Source organism: Nasonia vitripennis, chromosome 3 (genome assembly GCF_009193385.2).
Source record: "Nasonia vitripennis strain AsymCx chromosome 3, Nvit_psr_1.1, whole genome shotgun sequence".
In the NCBI taxonomy this organism is placed as follows: Eukaryota; Metazoa; Arthropoda; class Insecta; order Hymenoptera; family Pteromalidae; genus Nasonia; species Nasonia vitripennis.
In genome coordinates this window covers 12,434,967-12,451,909 of record NC_045759.1, presented here as the reverse complement: position 1 = coordinate 12,451,909, position 16,943 = coordinate 12,434,967, and the positions used below count along the sequence as shown (strand labels likewise).

General features: G+C 42.4%; 1 protein-coding gene across 2 annotated transcripts in view; it reads left to right on the top strand.

Moving 5' to 3' along the window:
• Nucleotides 1–2,503: 2,503 nt before the first annotated feature.
• LOC100114760 (semaphorin-1A) overlaps nucleotides 2,504–16,943 on the top strand; it is a 212,752-nt gene continuing 198,312 nt past the window's right edge. For both annotated transcript variants that reach the window (XM_008216231.4, XM_008216230.4), the window contains exon 1: nucleotides 2,504–3,400. The gene's annotated coding sequence lies outside the window, so the exon portion shown is untranslated. The remainder of the gene's footprint in view (nucleotides 3,401–16,943) is intronic.

Below are 16,943 nucleotides of genomic sequence, written 5' to 3'. Positions count from 1 at the left end.
CATTATGTTACTGCGCAGCGAATGTGTGCCTTGATTCTGTTGAAGAAGCTTTGAAATATGATTATTATGAAGTGTGGCAGGAGTATTTTAACTATGTTTTCACTACGCGCTTTAGTTGTTGCACACACACACGCACACACACACACATACACACATATATATATATATATATATGCGCGTCATAATGGTCTTTTTTTGGTTAAAGAGCCAAATCAGCCTTGAAATATGAAGAATAGGATGAATAACGTAAGGAGGATATCCACAGTTTTTTTGATTGGTCTATTTTGTATTTTCAATTTATTTATATACATACACTTAAGCATAGCAATCAAATTGTATACCCTTTTGCAAAATGTAGTGAACTAGACGAATAAGAAACTGTAGATATCCGAGGTTCCTTAAATAATTGTCTTATTACTAATCACTTTGTATTCATCAACTTGCATACATAAAATTATTAATATACAGATTATGTTATGAAAAAATTATTTTGTGTAATAAATAGTTTATGTAATATTATATAATGATATATAGTACTACACATCGTAATAAAATATTTAAAAATTTATAAACTATAATATATGCAGCATTGTATTTTATTAAAAAAAGTATCAGCAACATTTTGTAATACAATATAGTCGATGAAACTGATTACATTCCGATAGATTTTCACTATGTTTAAACTATTTCTTCAGTATGAAATAATTTTTGTACTTACAAAAGTGACTGAGTATAATAATTATTCTTTCACTCTTCCATGATCTATAGATAAAAAGCTACGAATTTTTAATTAAATAATAGTTACAACATTATTGTTATTATTATTGTTATTATTATTATTATTATTATTATTATTATTATTATTATTATTATTATTATTATTATTATTATTATTATTATTATTATTATTATTATTATAATCAGCCAAATTTTATTGTTTGCATTGTGACATCATTAATTACGTTGAATAAGCTATGTATGTTAACAAGTAATAAATTTAAATGGTAATCATGAAATCGAGTCTAAAATGCTGTTCAAATTCAACGTAAACTACTACAATAGTTTTACTTCAATGGTGAAAAGATCGCAAACGAGAGAGGGAGTGGGAGGGGAGTGTTATTGTACATATACGTACAGATTTAGAAATTTTCCCAGGGTGAGTAAGATGCAAATAATTTAGAACAGGTAATTTCACTACAATTGTCCTCTCTGAAGCTTTCATAACGAAACCAAGCGTTATCAGGTCAAGTTGGACAATAAAAATAACATAAGTAAATAAATAAATAAACCAAGCATATTTCAGCACTTCGAGTTGAAAGAGACAAAGTAATACGAAAAACTCAATCAATTACAATTAGAGCTGCCAACAAGCCAAAAATTACGGCATGTAGCGGCAGCCTAATGCATAGATAAATATAAGCAATCGCATAACTTTGTAAATAAATAAATAAATATATATATATATATATATATATATATGTATGTATGCATAGTATACATATACAAATTTTCGTCGTTGGTCGTGTGTACTTTATATGATGCATACTAATAAATGATGAAAAAAAAAATAAGATATATCTCTTTCGCGATGCGGCAACTGATAGCTGTATATGTCGAAATGTAAAGTGCAATTAACACATAACGAATTCGATGCTAGGATAAAAATAAAAAAAGACAAACAAAAATATAAGCAGAAGATCGATATAACAATAATAAAGATATATAATAAAATCAGATTTATAGGATGAGCGCAATGCAGAAACAAAGAAACAAGTCAGAGTGAGCGATGATTTAATTCCAGTACGTACTGTGTATACTTTAATTTATCGATTAAAGGCAGTGATGATACACACATGTATCTTACTAAGAAGGATAATTAATATAATAAGATGCAAGATACGAGTGGGCGAGCGCAAGCACATTTCTATTATACACACACAAACGCGCGCACACACACACACACCCACACCCACACACACGCGCGTAAGGATAGCCTTTCCGTGGTTTGTAAAGCGCTTGTATACGTATACCGATTAATTTGTTATTTCGATCTATATATATATGTAACTTATTCAGCTCTATAATTACTCCACTTACTTATATCTCTTGTCGTTATATACTTAATTTCCATTGTACCATACACAGTATAAGGAATTGAATAAAAAGAAAAAAATCGAATGACCTCGTTACCTTCATTTAGCCTACCCCAAGCCCCAACAGTGCCTGCAGCCCGTCTGTACTTATGCATAACTAAACCATTCGAATCTCCCGCCCTTGAAGGGCGGTCGCGTTTGTCGAGTTGGTCGGCAGGTGTCTCCCGATTCGGCGGGTGCATGCACTCTACTACTACTCGCCGCTCTCTCTCCTCTCTCTTTCTCATACACTCATAGCCGCTTTGCTCACACCGCTAATGCTATGCTGTCGCACATGTAGCGCATATACATACAAAGAGGCGCAAGTGAGAGAGAGAGAGAGAGAGAGAGAGAGAGAGAGAGAGAGAGAGAGAGAAAGGCGAGGGCGGCCCGAGCAACCGTCAACAAGCTGCGCTGCTCTAGTGTTGTTGCAGAGAGGGAGGGAAGATCGGTTGCGGAGCCGAAAAGAGAGGGACTGCAGCACAGCTGTGTCCGATAATCGCTCGCTTCTCGCGCGTGTGTATGTGTGTGTGTGTGTGTCTGTAAGTGCTCCGTTGTCCGTACCTGACCTGTGGACTTTGCGTGCTCTCGAATCGCGCGCAGCGACTCGGCGAGTTACGGTTGTTTCGCGCGACGACGTCGACGGAGGAGCACACGCAGCGAAGCATTTCGGATCCATCTCCCTCCGCGGGACAACGCACGCGCGTTGATTGATATCGACTCTCTGCTGCTCCGCTGCAGCTCCGAGTAGTCCGAGTCCATCGGCCGCCGTTGCGCTCCTGTGGCTCCCGTGTCTGCTCCAGTGTGTGTGCGCGAGTGCTTTCTTTGCGGCTGCGATTACTTACTCTGCTCGGCTGTGTGCAGCGTCCTCCCAGGACCCAGACGACGAGGCCGCAGGCCTGAAGACTGCTCGCGTCCTCCGCGAACCCGCACAGTGTTGCTGCAGCTCCTCCAGCTTGATAGCTATAGCCATACGCGCGTATTCTGGGGCTGTGTGCGCGAGAGCTATATGTATGCGAGAGCGAGACAGATATAGAGAAGAAAGTGTGAATAACCTTTGGCCGCGCTGTTGTTGTTGTTGTTGTTGTTGTTGTTGTTGTTTGTGTGTTTTCAACGCGTTGCTCATGCGTCTACTCAGCTTGTCAGTGTAAAAGCAAGAGCAAAAAGTAGAAGAATTAAGAGGCTGATAGAAGGTACGTCGCCGTGCGGAGCGGAGGGTGTCGTCCTCTGGACGTCCCGATAGGCCGCGGATACGTTGCTGCATTGCGGTAAGTCACCATCTCTCCCTCTCTCTCCCTCTCTGAAAGAACATCTTTTCTCTCTAAAAAACACGATTTCCGATGGAGTTTTCTGGTATGCACGGTTATTCTCTCAGAGTTTTCACCCCCCCCCCCCCCCACCCTTCGGTTGCTCCTGCGCCCTTACGAACTGTGTTGTATACCTATACAGATATATCTGTAGAATAGTGACTGGTGTGCGAGGATGTGTGAACGTCGCTGTGCGTGGGCGCTGCATATAGTACCGCTGCGAGCTGGGATTTTGTTTATAAACGGCTTGTGTGGAGTCGGTCATTGACACCGGACTCCTTTCTTCTATCATTCACGATGCTACTTAGATATTATGGATGATTCTCAGAAAAACGCGATTTGTTATATGTGTCGCTGATGCATATAACATATAGGACGTATTACTATCTGAGATGCGAAACTCTTCGCTGGGAGCGACATTATAACCTGAAAGTAAATGAATTTACCACATTCCGTTGCTATTTCGAAAATCTTGTATGTTTCTGTATTAGTTTAAAAGTAAACGTTTACCTTACAGTAAAACGGTTTTCCGAACACATAAAAAAAATAATGTGTGTTATTAAAAAAGAAACGTAGTTCGTCTTGGGACGCTCTGCAGAAGTCATAACTTAAATTGATTCAAGTTGAAAGTATTTAAAATTATACTTATCTAGCGTATGAAAGTCTTGTTATAATTATTATTTAAATGAATATTATTTCATTTGATAGGATTACAAATAAATAAAGAATTATTTTTAAAATAGTTGCATATTAAAATATCACTTGAAGAAAATCCATTTCTAAAAGGGAGATTGCGATAGTATTGAATTGAAGCTCTTACAGAGCCAATTCGGACCGTTATAAAAAAATTTCATTGGTGGGTACAGTGTAAATAGGGAGCAACTTCAGAGAGTTCAACAACAACAAAATCAACGCGCGCGGCATGCGCGCTAAGCCAATTTCTAGTTATTGTAAATCTTATAAACAAATACATCAGTCTATTTCTATATTGAATATGTTTGTCAGGTACAGTAAGCCACTTTTTTCATTATTTTATCTTACAAAACAGTAACGATTGCTTCATGTAAAGTTGCATTATGACTAGTAGTAGCTTCATAAATCATGAGGATTAAAAATAAAATGTTTCATCCATGTTTCGCATAAGAAAACAACATTACATCGTTGAGAGACATAATCAATAATATCCAAACTGCTATACCTGCATTAAGGCTTTGGTAATTGATAGTGAAAAGTCAAAGTCCTTTTGCTTCCTCCTAGAGGAAGCTTTGTCATAGTAAAATTTTCAGTTTCGCTAAAACTTCGTACAAACGCATTTGAAGGTGTTTGGAGTTCGAATCATGCGTTTTTTGAAAATGTCCGTGCGGATGGCTTTGTGTGTCTGTGCCTATATGTGTATGTGTGTACGTATACTGTTATCATTCTGGAAAAACGTAACCGATTGCAATAAAATTTGACGTGCATATGTGCAAATCCAGAAAAAACCGGACACTTTTGGGGGTCTGAGTGAACGAAATTGAAATTTGAGGGCACACCCCCCAGACCAACTTTTTTGGGTTCCTTAGGCCACCCAGAACCCGAAAAACGTTGGGCTCCCGCGATTAGGAAATACCTAATATTTTTTTTGCCGGGCACTTTAAATTCTCTTATGGGAATTTAACATGGGAAAAATAAACGAAAATCAGTCACGATTCAACTTTACCCACTCAATGTCTAAAGGCGCAATCCAAAAATGTGTATTACTAGGATCGAAGTATTAGAAGAGAGCTATAATTTGAGGGCTTACATATATATATATATATATGCGCCCATCAATTATAGCTGTTTTTTGATCTTTTTCATTGTCATATATACAGCTGATGAAACCGGTAAAATGTTTAATCCGATTTTTGAAAGCAAAATTATAAGGAAAGAGCTTCATTTTGAGCCGCGGATGGCTTAAATTGACCGTTGGGATCAAAAGTTATAAGGATTTTAAAAATAGGAAAAATCGCTAATTTTCGTTAAAAAGTTGGTGATTTTTTGCCATTTTCAAGCCTAGACAACTTTTGACCTAGGCAACCATTTTTAACCCACCAGCCCTCAAATTAATTCTTTTTTTAAATTCACAAAACATTGCACCGAGTGCCACAATAAGCCAGCAGAGATAATTAAGGTTTTAGCACGGTAAAGTTAACGGTATTTGTACTACATATCACTAAACAAAAATTTTCAAATGATTTACTTTAATTTTGTCATTTTTACTCATAATCCTTTAAAGGTTTTAAAGGCGTCGTGTCCCCTCAAGGTGACTCTCCAGCTAAATTTGGAAGCAAAATAAAAAAATCTTGTTCACAACCTAGGTTAGCTATTTATTAAGAAAAAAAAGACGAAGTTTTACAATCTTTAAGGGTGTACTGTGCGCGTATTGAAGTTTAATTATCTCTAATAAACTCTCTATTATTAAATAAAAACAATTTTTCACACTTATTTGTTTTTAAACCTTTACTCCCATCCAGGCAAACTCTAATTCAATAAAATTGAAATTTGGCTATACACGGAAATGAAAAAGAAACTCGACAAGAGTCTATTTAAGGCAACAAACTTTCATTATTACTCATTTTTTAGAGTGTTCCATGATCGTTCTAATAATACAGTTAAATGTCTTATACCATCTCGTGTCGTTCGATCTATGAATTTATAAGTTTAACTGGACGCACATCGATTTATTATAGGCTTCATTTTTTTCGCTCTACTTATCCCTTCTCTCTCTATTTTTTTGCAGGGAGCAACTAGAAAGGAAATTATACGCTTTAGCGCGGAATTACGTGTAATATAGGAAAAATACTTTAAAGAGTAGGTCATTGTTTGTAATTTAGACGACAAAATACTGGTCGTTTGACCGGTAATGTGAACGGAAAAAATCAATGAGTTGGCGCATTTTTTAAATCAACTACGTGCGAATATACATAGTTTGAACAGCATTTTGTTGTAGTTGTTGTAAGGTTATGCATATTGGTAATCGTGATTTTAAAAACGTATTACTGATATTAATTATAATATGAGGACTGTTTTATAAACGCAGAAAAAATGAATAGTATGTCGCGCAACTTGAGAGGAAAATTGTTATTTCTAGCGAAGACGAGATTTGAGCACGCGCTTAAATCTCATCCAAGATAGAAATTGCCATCTCCTTCTGGTTACATATTGCGCTTTTTTGGCAAGTGCAGGTAAAGACTCCTTTTTCATGCATATAAAATGAATGGAATGTTGCTCATTTTCAGTCGAGCATACCGATAAAAATATAAAAAATTCCAAAAACATTTGAAAAGAGAGTTGTGAGTCGGGTGCAAACTTTTACTTCTGTTTATTTGTTTGTGTTCATTCCATTTATTTTCCGCGTTTAGTATACAAGGTTTTTTTATATAATAAAAGATTTGAAATAAATAAAAAGAAAAAGAATAAACAAAAGTCGTATTTTTCTATGATCGATTTCTGGTATGTCAAAAAATTCTATACTTCTCTCGAGAACAAAGTTGTGCTGTGGTTATCCCTGTGTACACCTTAGGTTTATAAAATACTATTTTACTCATGAGCAGTGCGTGTAGAAAAAAGGCTGAAAACAAAAAAGCTCGAAAGCACCCCTTTTTTCATTGTTTTCTCTTAGTGGCTATGCACTTCCCCTACTTCAAGCTCGGGACCAACAATTTGAAGCAAAGCATTTGTTTCGGTGTTTCCTAATTTCTTTGTTCGTTTGCTAGTCGAGTGGTTTGAATATCAAAAGTTTACGGATACTATAAGAGTTGAGTTTTTTGTTTATTCGAAATACGAGTGGTTTCTTTTTTGCTGTTCCGATAATGCTCAGCGTTAATCACTTTTGTGTGCAGATTTTTTTCACAATGTTTTCTTTTCTGGAAAACGCTGCAGGGGTTTTTGTAAAATGAGAAAAATTGCTGTGAAAATGATTTTCACTCGCGTTTTATTTTTATATCAATAATTATAATAATTTTATGTAGCAACTTCCAGGTAGAAAATTGGCCCTATTTCTTGGCAGAATTGCTGGCCAACAACGAAGTTACTGGAAATACCCTTAAACAAATTTCTCATAGTACTTTATTTTAAAAAATTTTGACCAGAAATTCTGTAAAATTATCAGTTCTCGGAAAAATAATGAGCTTCTGCAGTATTCAAATTGCATCTTTTGTAGGAAAGGGGAAATAGTTATTGTGTACCAAAGGCGTAAAGTGGGCTTTTTTAGACCGAGTGTGGAGTATGCAGTACGAGTCAAGGCGAGTTAGCCCGAGCCGAAGGCGAATGCGTTTCGAGCCGCAGACGAGTACTGCAACCACACGAGGCCAAAAAGCCCGCTTAGCCCTTGATGCAAACCATATTTTTTGTAACGCATGTACTGATTTTCGCGTTTTTAGAATATTTGCCAATGAATTGAGTAGCAGGCGTAAAGTACTTTTATGCCCGCTGGTCGGAAAACGATTACTTTTGTCCCTAATTTTAGGTCAAAAAACGTGAAAATCGTGCATGTGTTACAAAAAAGTTTTTTCTCTCTATAGTACAAGTATTTTTTCCAATATTTAATGAAAAATATAAGTACTTTGAAAGTTCAACAAAGCTGAGTATAGCCGGTGTCGTTTGACCAATCAAACTTCTAATTGCACAATTTTAACGCACATAAATAATATGATGCCTGGTGCAAACTCTGAACCATAAAATACTTCTACAGCTTCATCAAAAGAATAACGACAGCTTGTAAAAAAGCTGAAACTATGCAGAACAGCATCATCAGCAGCGATGTACATCGACCTGAAAAATTAACTCGCGCAAACTACAGTTTGTAAATTCGTTATTTCTGTTTCCTAATAAAAAGGCCGCGTCGACGCTACTTCTGAAAAATAGGTTGGCTAAAAGTTGTTGTTAGCCGTTGCCGGCCCATATCGACAAATTAGCAAAACGAAATTACTCGTTCGTTCCGTCCGTTGTTTAACGAAGAAGAGCGATAATGACTTTTCGCTTCACAAAAGCTCGTGGTTGCTGCATTGGAAAACTATAAATATAAAGGGAAATCTCCGGAGCGCCGTCAGAGAAACTATGGCGAGCTATGCAGGGTACGGCACTGAACTAGCGAAACGAAATTCAATGCAGCTGTCCACAGGAAATATCGTGTTTCGGAAAACTCTGGCCGCGGACATCAATTACACTGGAGTCTCTTCGTATGGTACTAAAGTTTTCAAAACCAACGTCGTCGTTCTTCTCCGCCCTTTGCACATCTTTCTCTTTCCCGCTGTTTGCGCTTTTGGAGATATAGGAGAAAGGAAAATAGAATGCAGAGAAGTATATGTGCAAATCCACAGAAAACCGGACACTTCAGGGGGTCTGAGTGAACAAATTTGAGTGTACACCTAGCAGACCAACTTGTTTGGGTTCCTTAGGCCACCCAGAACCCGAAAAACCTTGGGTTCCCAAGATTAAAAAATACCTATATTTTGTCGGGCAATTCTCTTATGGGAATTTAACATGGGAAAAATTAACGAAAACTAGCCACGATTTAACTTTACCCACTCAGTGTATGAAGATACAATCCAAAAGTGTGTATCACTAGGATCGAAGTATCAGAAGAGAGCTTCAATTTGAGGGCTGGTGAGTTAAAAATGGTTGCCTAGAGAGAAAGTTGTCTAGGCTTGAAAATAGCGAAAAATCATGAATACTTATGGATTCTTTACGAAAATCGGCGATTTTTAACTTATTTTTGAAATCCTTATAACTTTTGATACCAGCGGTCAATTTCGACCACCTGGGGCTCAAATTGTAGCTCTTTTCTTTTTATTTTGCTTTCAAAAATCAGACTAAACATTTTACTGGTTTTAATAGCTATATATATATATATATATATATATATATATATATATATGGCATTGAAAAAGATAAAGAACAGCCATAATTGATGGGTTGATCGAAAAAATAAAACGTTGATCTAAATTTTGAAAGCGAAAGTAAAAGAAAAGAACTTTAATTTGAGCCCCGGATGATGGAAATTGACCGCTGCGGGCTCGTAAAAAATGCGGGCTCATAAAAAAAGTTTTCATGATTTTTCGCTATTTTCAAGCCTAGACAACTTTTTTCCTAGGCAACGATTTTTAACTCACCAGCCCTCAAATTGAAGCTCTCTTCTGATACTTCGATCCTAGTAATACACGAATATACATATAAATTTCATAATTATATATCGGCAAAAATAAATGTTATAAATATTTTTCGCTTATGGTATTGCGCCCCTTGGAAATTTTGCGGTAATTTATTTACCAATATACTGTATATTCGCATAAAATTTATAATATCGAAAAATCTGAGTAGCCTTAGAAAGTAGATGACTACTCGATCGCTGCTGCATAATTGGCTTTGTTAGCAACTATCAAAACTCTGCGGGTACAATAAGGCTGCCCCAAATTTGTTTCTATAACTGCTGGCAATCTAATCACAGTTGCAGACCGACCGCGAAACAGTGAGCATTGAAAACTTGATCGGATTTGCATCGATCAGAGGGCAAGCTCCGCGTTCTAACGGAGCAAACTTCCCCCTTCGTTTCTTTATCGTCAGATTCCAATTGTCGATCTCACATCGTTCTGCGGGGTGGTGTTTTTTCAAACGATTCTACTTTCATTTACATATGTCTCGCATCGTGAAAACTGATCGATCTGCAGTCTGAGTCTAGACCATGCAGCAAAGGGGAGATGCAAACAACACCCCCTCCAGGATGGCGGGTGAATTTTGATATTCCCTCCCGCGTGGAGTGCAAGCTATTTTTCGCGCTGGGTGATTCGCAAATTGGCTGCCGCCAGACGTTATACGCGTTGATTGTACGGAGGAGGAGGAGGAGGAGGAGGACGAGGCAGTAGCGGCGGCGGGAGAGGCCGGCTTGAATGTAAATTGACACTCAAATGGGGCCTTCATTCGATCCTTTATGCGGCGGCGGTGTCGGCGCTCGCTTTGCCATTTAACTATCTTGTTTCTTGGCTTGGGGCGCTTGTGTATAATATAACGACGAGCTTATTGCTTCTCGTGTGTGCTTAACGAGCTGTGCGCAAATTCGCACGTATAAGGAGATCGCGTGACTTTTGCGCTCTCGATGTAACAGTGTTGCTCTCGGGTCGAGGTGAAGTTGAAAACTACTGCGACAGGACAAGTAGATTTTTCAAAAGCTGCACACACTCCGTCAGCTGTTTAACTTTGAGTACGATTTGCGTCGGTGTGAGTATGGAGCGGGACACTCTACTTTGCAAACATGTTTTATGCACTCGACCCTTTCTCGTTGAGGCTCCGCGTCGGCATACGCGCGCTCCGTGTTAATATTAATACTCGACTTTAGAAATTAGGAGGGAGAAAGCAGAAGTTTCTAAATATTCGAATGAAGTGCTCCTGCGTACTCATGTCCTTTGACGCGCGCATAGGGCTTTCGCGTGAAAAATAAATCTTGATATATATATATATATATATATATATATATATATATATATATATATATTACAGGTGAAATTACACTCTAAGACGTACGGGTCAGGTGGAACTCTCAAAAGCGTTGTTCAGGCGTTCATCGCGGAAGAAAATCTTAGTCACATTCACGTTTATGTAGTGAACTCCATGGTTTCTGATGCGAAGGCTTAAGTTCTGTTCGATTTGGTATCATCGGGATCCCCAACGTATCACAAGGGAGCATTGTTAAAGTATATATCTATGGAAAAAGACCACGTCGACGTTTGAAAAAATATTCCACGAATAATCTCCTTTTCGCTGATGTGCGGTAACGTTTATATCGACGACCATTACGCTGCGAGACTCGACTCACACTTGACATGCAGTCGTTGTCGCGCGGCTTGAATGTGGTTTTACTCTCGTTCGCGGGGAGAGCATGTGCATGTGCGTGTGCTGCGTCGTCATTTCGCTTTTCTTTTATCGGAGGGATTTTAGCTTTGCGGGCGATTTGTGTGCGCGCAAGAGATAAAGAGATAGTGAATCGTCGATGCAGTCCGGCAGTCGGAGTCGCTTGGATGTGGATCGATGCAGCCACGCTGGCTGTTTGTTATTCTGCAGGCGAACATACGGTGCGCATCACACGCAACAGTATTCGTTTATAGTCGGGGCATTGCTTAGACTGTGATGCTTTGATTCCATGCACTTCATAACTCAGATTGACACAGGACGCAAAGAAAGAGTGTAGATCGCGGTTATCTCCTTCCGAGTGGAGAGCTCGGAGATAAGTTGCAGAAGCTCGTCGAACAATGGCGAGCCCGGCGGATAAAAAAAGCATCGACGCGAAAAGACGTAAAACAATTGGAGAGCCTCTTTACAATAGTTTTAGACGTCCACAGAGCTCGCGCGCGGTAGCAGTAGCGGCAGTACCGTTAGAATCGTCTGAAAGACTCTGTCTTTCTCCCGGGGCGAATTGAAAGCCGTGACTGTGGATTCCCTAGCTCTTCTCTTCGCTCTGCGAGGGGGCAAAAAAAGAAGTCGCGAAGAAAAGAAGTCCCTCTTTACGATCCAATTTCCGCTTATTCGCGCGTATACATCCTCTCGGCGCTGGAGACTGCGCGACAGAGAAAGCGAGGCAGACAGAGAGAACTCGACGATGTATAAAGTCGGTCGCGCGCAAATGGCAACGAAAACTTTGTAATGCCCGCTGCGTCATATCGAATTCCATCTCTCCTCGTCGCTGTCTCGGGCTGCGCGCGCGGTATATATAGGTCATTTAAGTAGATTTCAAAGTGAGTTATAAACGCGCTTCTTTGACGCGGGGAGGAGGGAGAGGAGAACAATTTTAAGAGAGTTGAAATTACTTTTTCCGACCTTTTTTCCATTATGGAAGCCGCAAGCGCGCCGCGGCGTTTTTACCCGGGCTTTAATTGCTGGAAGGCTGTTTACGACTACATGTGCCGCGCCGATTCGAGAATTTGCATTATTTTTTCGTATACACGCTCGTCGGTCCATAAATCAAAGTAGCTCGGCTGAGAGGGGGCGGAAAAAGAAGCGTCGCGGAGATAGAGAGAGAGAGAGAGAGAGAGAGAGAGAGAGAGAGAGAGAGAGAGAGAGAGAGAGGACGAGGAAGGCCTATAACTCAATCCAATAACGATTGTCGTCGCGCGCGTCTTACAATGCAGCAGAGCAGCAGCAGCAGTCGGTCGGAAGCCGACATTCCGAGAGCAACAGCAGCGGCAGCTCTTATCTAATAAAAGCCCTTCGAAAGAATAGGGAAAAATTCAGCGCCCGGAGAATCCTCCGTTTCGAGCACCGCGACTCGTCAATGGGAATTTTCCGAGCGGTGAATCCGCGACCGCTTGTCTCTCACGTCCTCTCCCGGCGCATTCCCAGTCGTCGTCGCCGTCGCTGTCGCCGCGCTGCTCCTATTGCCATTCCCTCCGAGCGATCCGCGCAAAGAACTTCTTCTTCCTCCTCGTCCTCTTTTTGCTTCCCCGAGATGCATGTGCACTTATACCGCCGCTGCTGCCGTGATGTGTTTACGATGATGAATTAAGGTTGCATGCCCGCGCGGCCAGCGCGCGTGCTTCATCTTGATGCCGCCGCGCTTGTAATGGAATACATTGCGCGGGCGGATTTCGTGCTAAGAATGCACCGGGTTATGCGCGAGTTTTTAAAGATTTTTCCACTCCAGGCCAAAGGCCGGCTCAGTTTGCCGGAGATGAAGGAAAGTAACGGCGAATGCAGGGATTTTTTATCTCGCCGGGTAATGGCTAATTTCGAGGCTAAAGCTGTCGATAAAATTACCGTGAAAACTTTCCACCCCGTCAGCTCGCGACGTGACGATGCGTAGGTATATATCTCGTGACCATGAGTGATTCGGAGCAAGAAAGCGTACTATACTATACCATAACAGCCGCGCTGTCGGGGTTAAAGAACTCGCCGGTCGGGAGAATTTCTGAAAAGTCTTGAGGGCGCGCTGATGAAGCCAATCGGGAGGACAATTATAAATTCATTAAAGCTCTGTACTAATGAGTTTTCGATCGCGCTCGTTATTATATACCCGCGCCGCGGTAGCTCCCGTGCCGTATATAGGTATATATACATATACCTATACGGCACGGGAAAAAAATCGAAGAACGAGGAATAATGACCGAGCGGGAATGATGCGCATACGCATACGTGCAGGTAAATATACTCGCGCGCGAGAGAACATTGCGAACGATTGTTTTCGTCAACACGCGCGCAAAAGAGAGAACGGTGGCAGGGCAAAATAATTCTAACGAGTAATGAAAGCGCGCGTCGATGATGAAAGTTGCAGGAAATGTTTTTTCGATATCGCTGCTCTCTCGCTCGCTTTTATGTGGCTTCGCAGCGCAGTATCATTATCATATTTTATCATCATATTTTATCATCCCGTTAGCGTGGTTAAAAAAAATGCCCAGCGAACGTGCGGAATAGGAAACGCATTCGCGGAAATGAATGATAATGAATCCGCTGATGGGTTAGAGCGACGCGCAAACGCATCTTCCTTCAGCCGCCGCGCTGCGCGTTTGTTTGCCTTCATCGATTGTTACGCGTGATTTATGCATTCCGAGAATTAACCTTCGATCAATTTCAATCGCTCGATAAAACGGGAGACAGATCGAGACTGGCAATTACATTGAGCAAACAGTCGCAGTGCTACGAAGATAATTGAATGAAATGCTGATGTTTCATGGAGCGAGCAGCATGCGCAGGATAACAGGCGTGTTTGCTGAAGCTACATTATGATTACTAATGTTTGAATAATTCCAAGTGCAAAAAGCCTCGAGCCAAGTGATCGCAGGAGCTTGAGTTTCGAGAGAAAAATCGACAGCTGCACGCTGCAGCGAATAATCCTCGCGGGAGAGGGAGCGAGGGCTGTATGGAAGCGGCTATTTTCGGCTCAAAACACGAGGACGCGATGCACCGACAGCGAAGCGCGGCGTACAAGCTGGCACGTAACAGTAGTCGTCGAATCCCTCGACATCGCCCTGTACGTTGCAGCGAAGCGGCTGAAAGCGAGTGAGATATTGGAAGTCAGGGACTTTGCCTCCCTTATTGTATGGCCTAGCTGCGCTGCAACCTGCAACTGGTCCGTTGTCGCGGAATCCAAACACGCTGTTCCGCCTGGCGGCGTAACTAAAGGTCGGCAGAAGACGGGATGTAAAGAGCTGCTCTTTGTTTCCCGGCGAATTTTGATTAGCTTTTCTGCGCTGCAGCTGCCGTTTCGCAAAGTGCGTGTCTCGCTTGTCGCGAGAGCGAGCGCGAAAGAGCGAAGCTGAATAGTGAAAATCTACGACGCGGAGAGAGTGTGCAAGAGGCTATACGCTCAAGATGAGACACGAATCCGTTATTCAACGCGCGGAAATTGAATCGTCCCCGCGTCTCTCATTCATAAGGCATGCGCTACATCAAGGCACGCATACACATAGCCGCACGTGAAAAAGAGGAGGAGTACTTGTTACTCCTTAAAAACGGACCATTCAATTATTCAGCAGCGACGAGGAACTGACACACATCAAAGTCTCGCGCATGGTAATAATAATAATAGCGGAGGAGGTAGTCCTGGCAGCCCATAGTCGCGCACCTATATATTTTATTCATGAGTCGAGGATCGCATAAATTTCCCTTACTGAGCGCGCGTGCGCGCGCTGCCTTCGCCAATGATAAACAAATAACTAACTGCTATTCAATGAAGCCCCTCAACTCTCGCAGGGAAAATACACAAGAATAGAGACGGGCTTCGTAATTTTTCCCGCCAGCTGAGTCTGGATCGTGGGCATTTTGAAAAATTCAAAGATTCAAAGCATCGAAGTAAAGAGCGGGAACGAGCGGACGGGGCGCGCGATTAGAATAGCCGAAGGGATCTCGAGGATGAGTTCGAGTCTGCGTGTACGGGGGGTCGAAGCGGGCCGCGCCTTCGTCGTACATCCGTGCGAGCGCTTTATTAGACGGTATAATAATTGTACGTAAGAGGAGGTTATTGCTGACACACTTTGCGAAATTGTAGCCGGCGGATAGGCCAGAGCCGACTGAATTGGCAGCGAGCTGCCGAGGGATTTGCGCGGTAATGACCGGCGAGTTCGTGTCGGCGCTGATTGGAGCGCCAAATCGGCCTGCAGTGCAGCTCTCGCCGCCTTTTGCATGGCTCGACGCGGCTGAGCTTCTGGGAAACTGGGCCGCGGCCTGCAGTACGGCTTATTTCCTTGGCAAACAGAACCGCGCGAACGACGAACCCATTTTTCCCCGGCTGCGAGGAGACAGCGTTATCGATCAAATCCAACACTCAATTAGACCCGTCCATCACAGCGGGCCGGCTCCGATGCACGAGGAGTAACAAGTACGAGCAACGGAGGAAAGAAAGCCGCGCGCACACACGTAGCTCTCGGCGAATCTTCGGGCGGGCGGGCGGCGGCCATAGCTAGCGCAGTCTGCACTCGGCTCCATTATCGTTCCTCGGCACGGCGCTCGGCTAGTGCCGGAAAATAGGACTTTGATTGGGACAGAGGGAATTTCAATTGAAAACGTTGCTGCGCAGCTACAGCCCGTAAATAACATTTGCTTCTTCGCGTTCGCCAACTTTCGATCCCGGTGCTGCTGCGCTCGTGAGTCGGCATGAGGGGGGCAGAACTTTGCGCGAGAAAGACGCGCGCACGGAAGGGAGGGCTGGAGGGAAAAATAGAGGTGAAAAAAGCGCGCCGATAGAAGTGGAGAGGATGCGAGGAGAAAAGTAGAAACGGGGGAGTAAAAAAAGTGGTGTCGGCAGCGTCCGAGAGGGGCGGCGGCGAGCAGGAGATAAAACGAGCAGAGGGACAGCCGCCGCCGCCGCTACACACATTTCTATCATTATGCCGGGCACGACTCGTCGATATTCCGGTTTCCCCATTTCGGATTCCCCTTCGCTCTTTCAAGCGCTTTCTCTTTATCTCTATTTCTCTCTTTCGGCCCCGACCCGACAAAGTGTAATCATTCGCGGGACTATACCAGCACTACTATGCACGACGGACAGCCGACAGAGCTCGTCATTCGGCCGCCGGATCACGGCGTGCTACGAGGGGACAGCTTTTTCCTACCTCCGGCGGTCTTTGCAGCGGGCTCGAGACATCGAATTTTTTATCCTAATGCGCTGGCTAATTTGTGCCGCGTGTGGCTACGCACGAAATTCGTATGTACTAATGCGCGTTGCCGAGTTTGACAGATTCGGGGCTCGGCAGCTGTGACGCTGCTGCGGCTTTTTTCGGGATGGCGCGCGCGCGTCTATGATGACAGAGAGACGCAGTCGGAAATTGTAAATCGCGGTAACGAACAACTTTGCGGACGAAACCGAAAACAGTCGTCATCGCCCCCCAAGGCAATTCCTCAGTCACGACTTCCACTTATCGACTTGTGAGCTGCGAATTTCCTCCCCCAGTGACAAACTGGCCGTCGCTGGAAGTACAATACACACGTGCCCGACAGGACCGAGAGAACAAAGCAAAGAAAAATTTATTCAGCCGTCGCGGGGGACGGCTTCGGGGAGTCG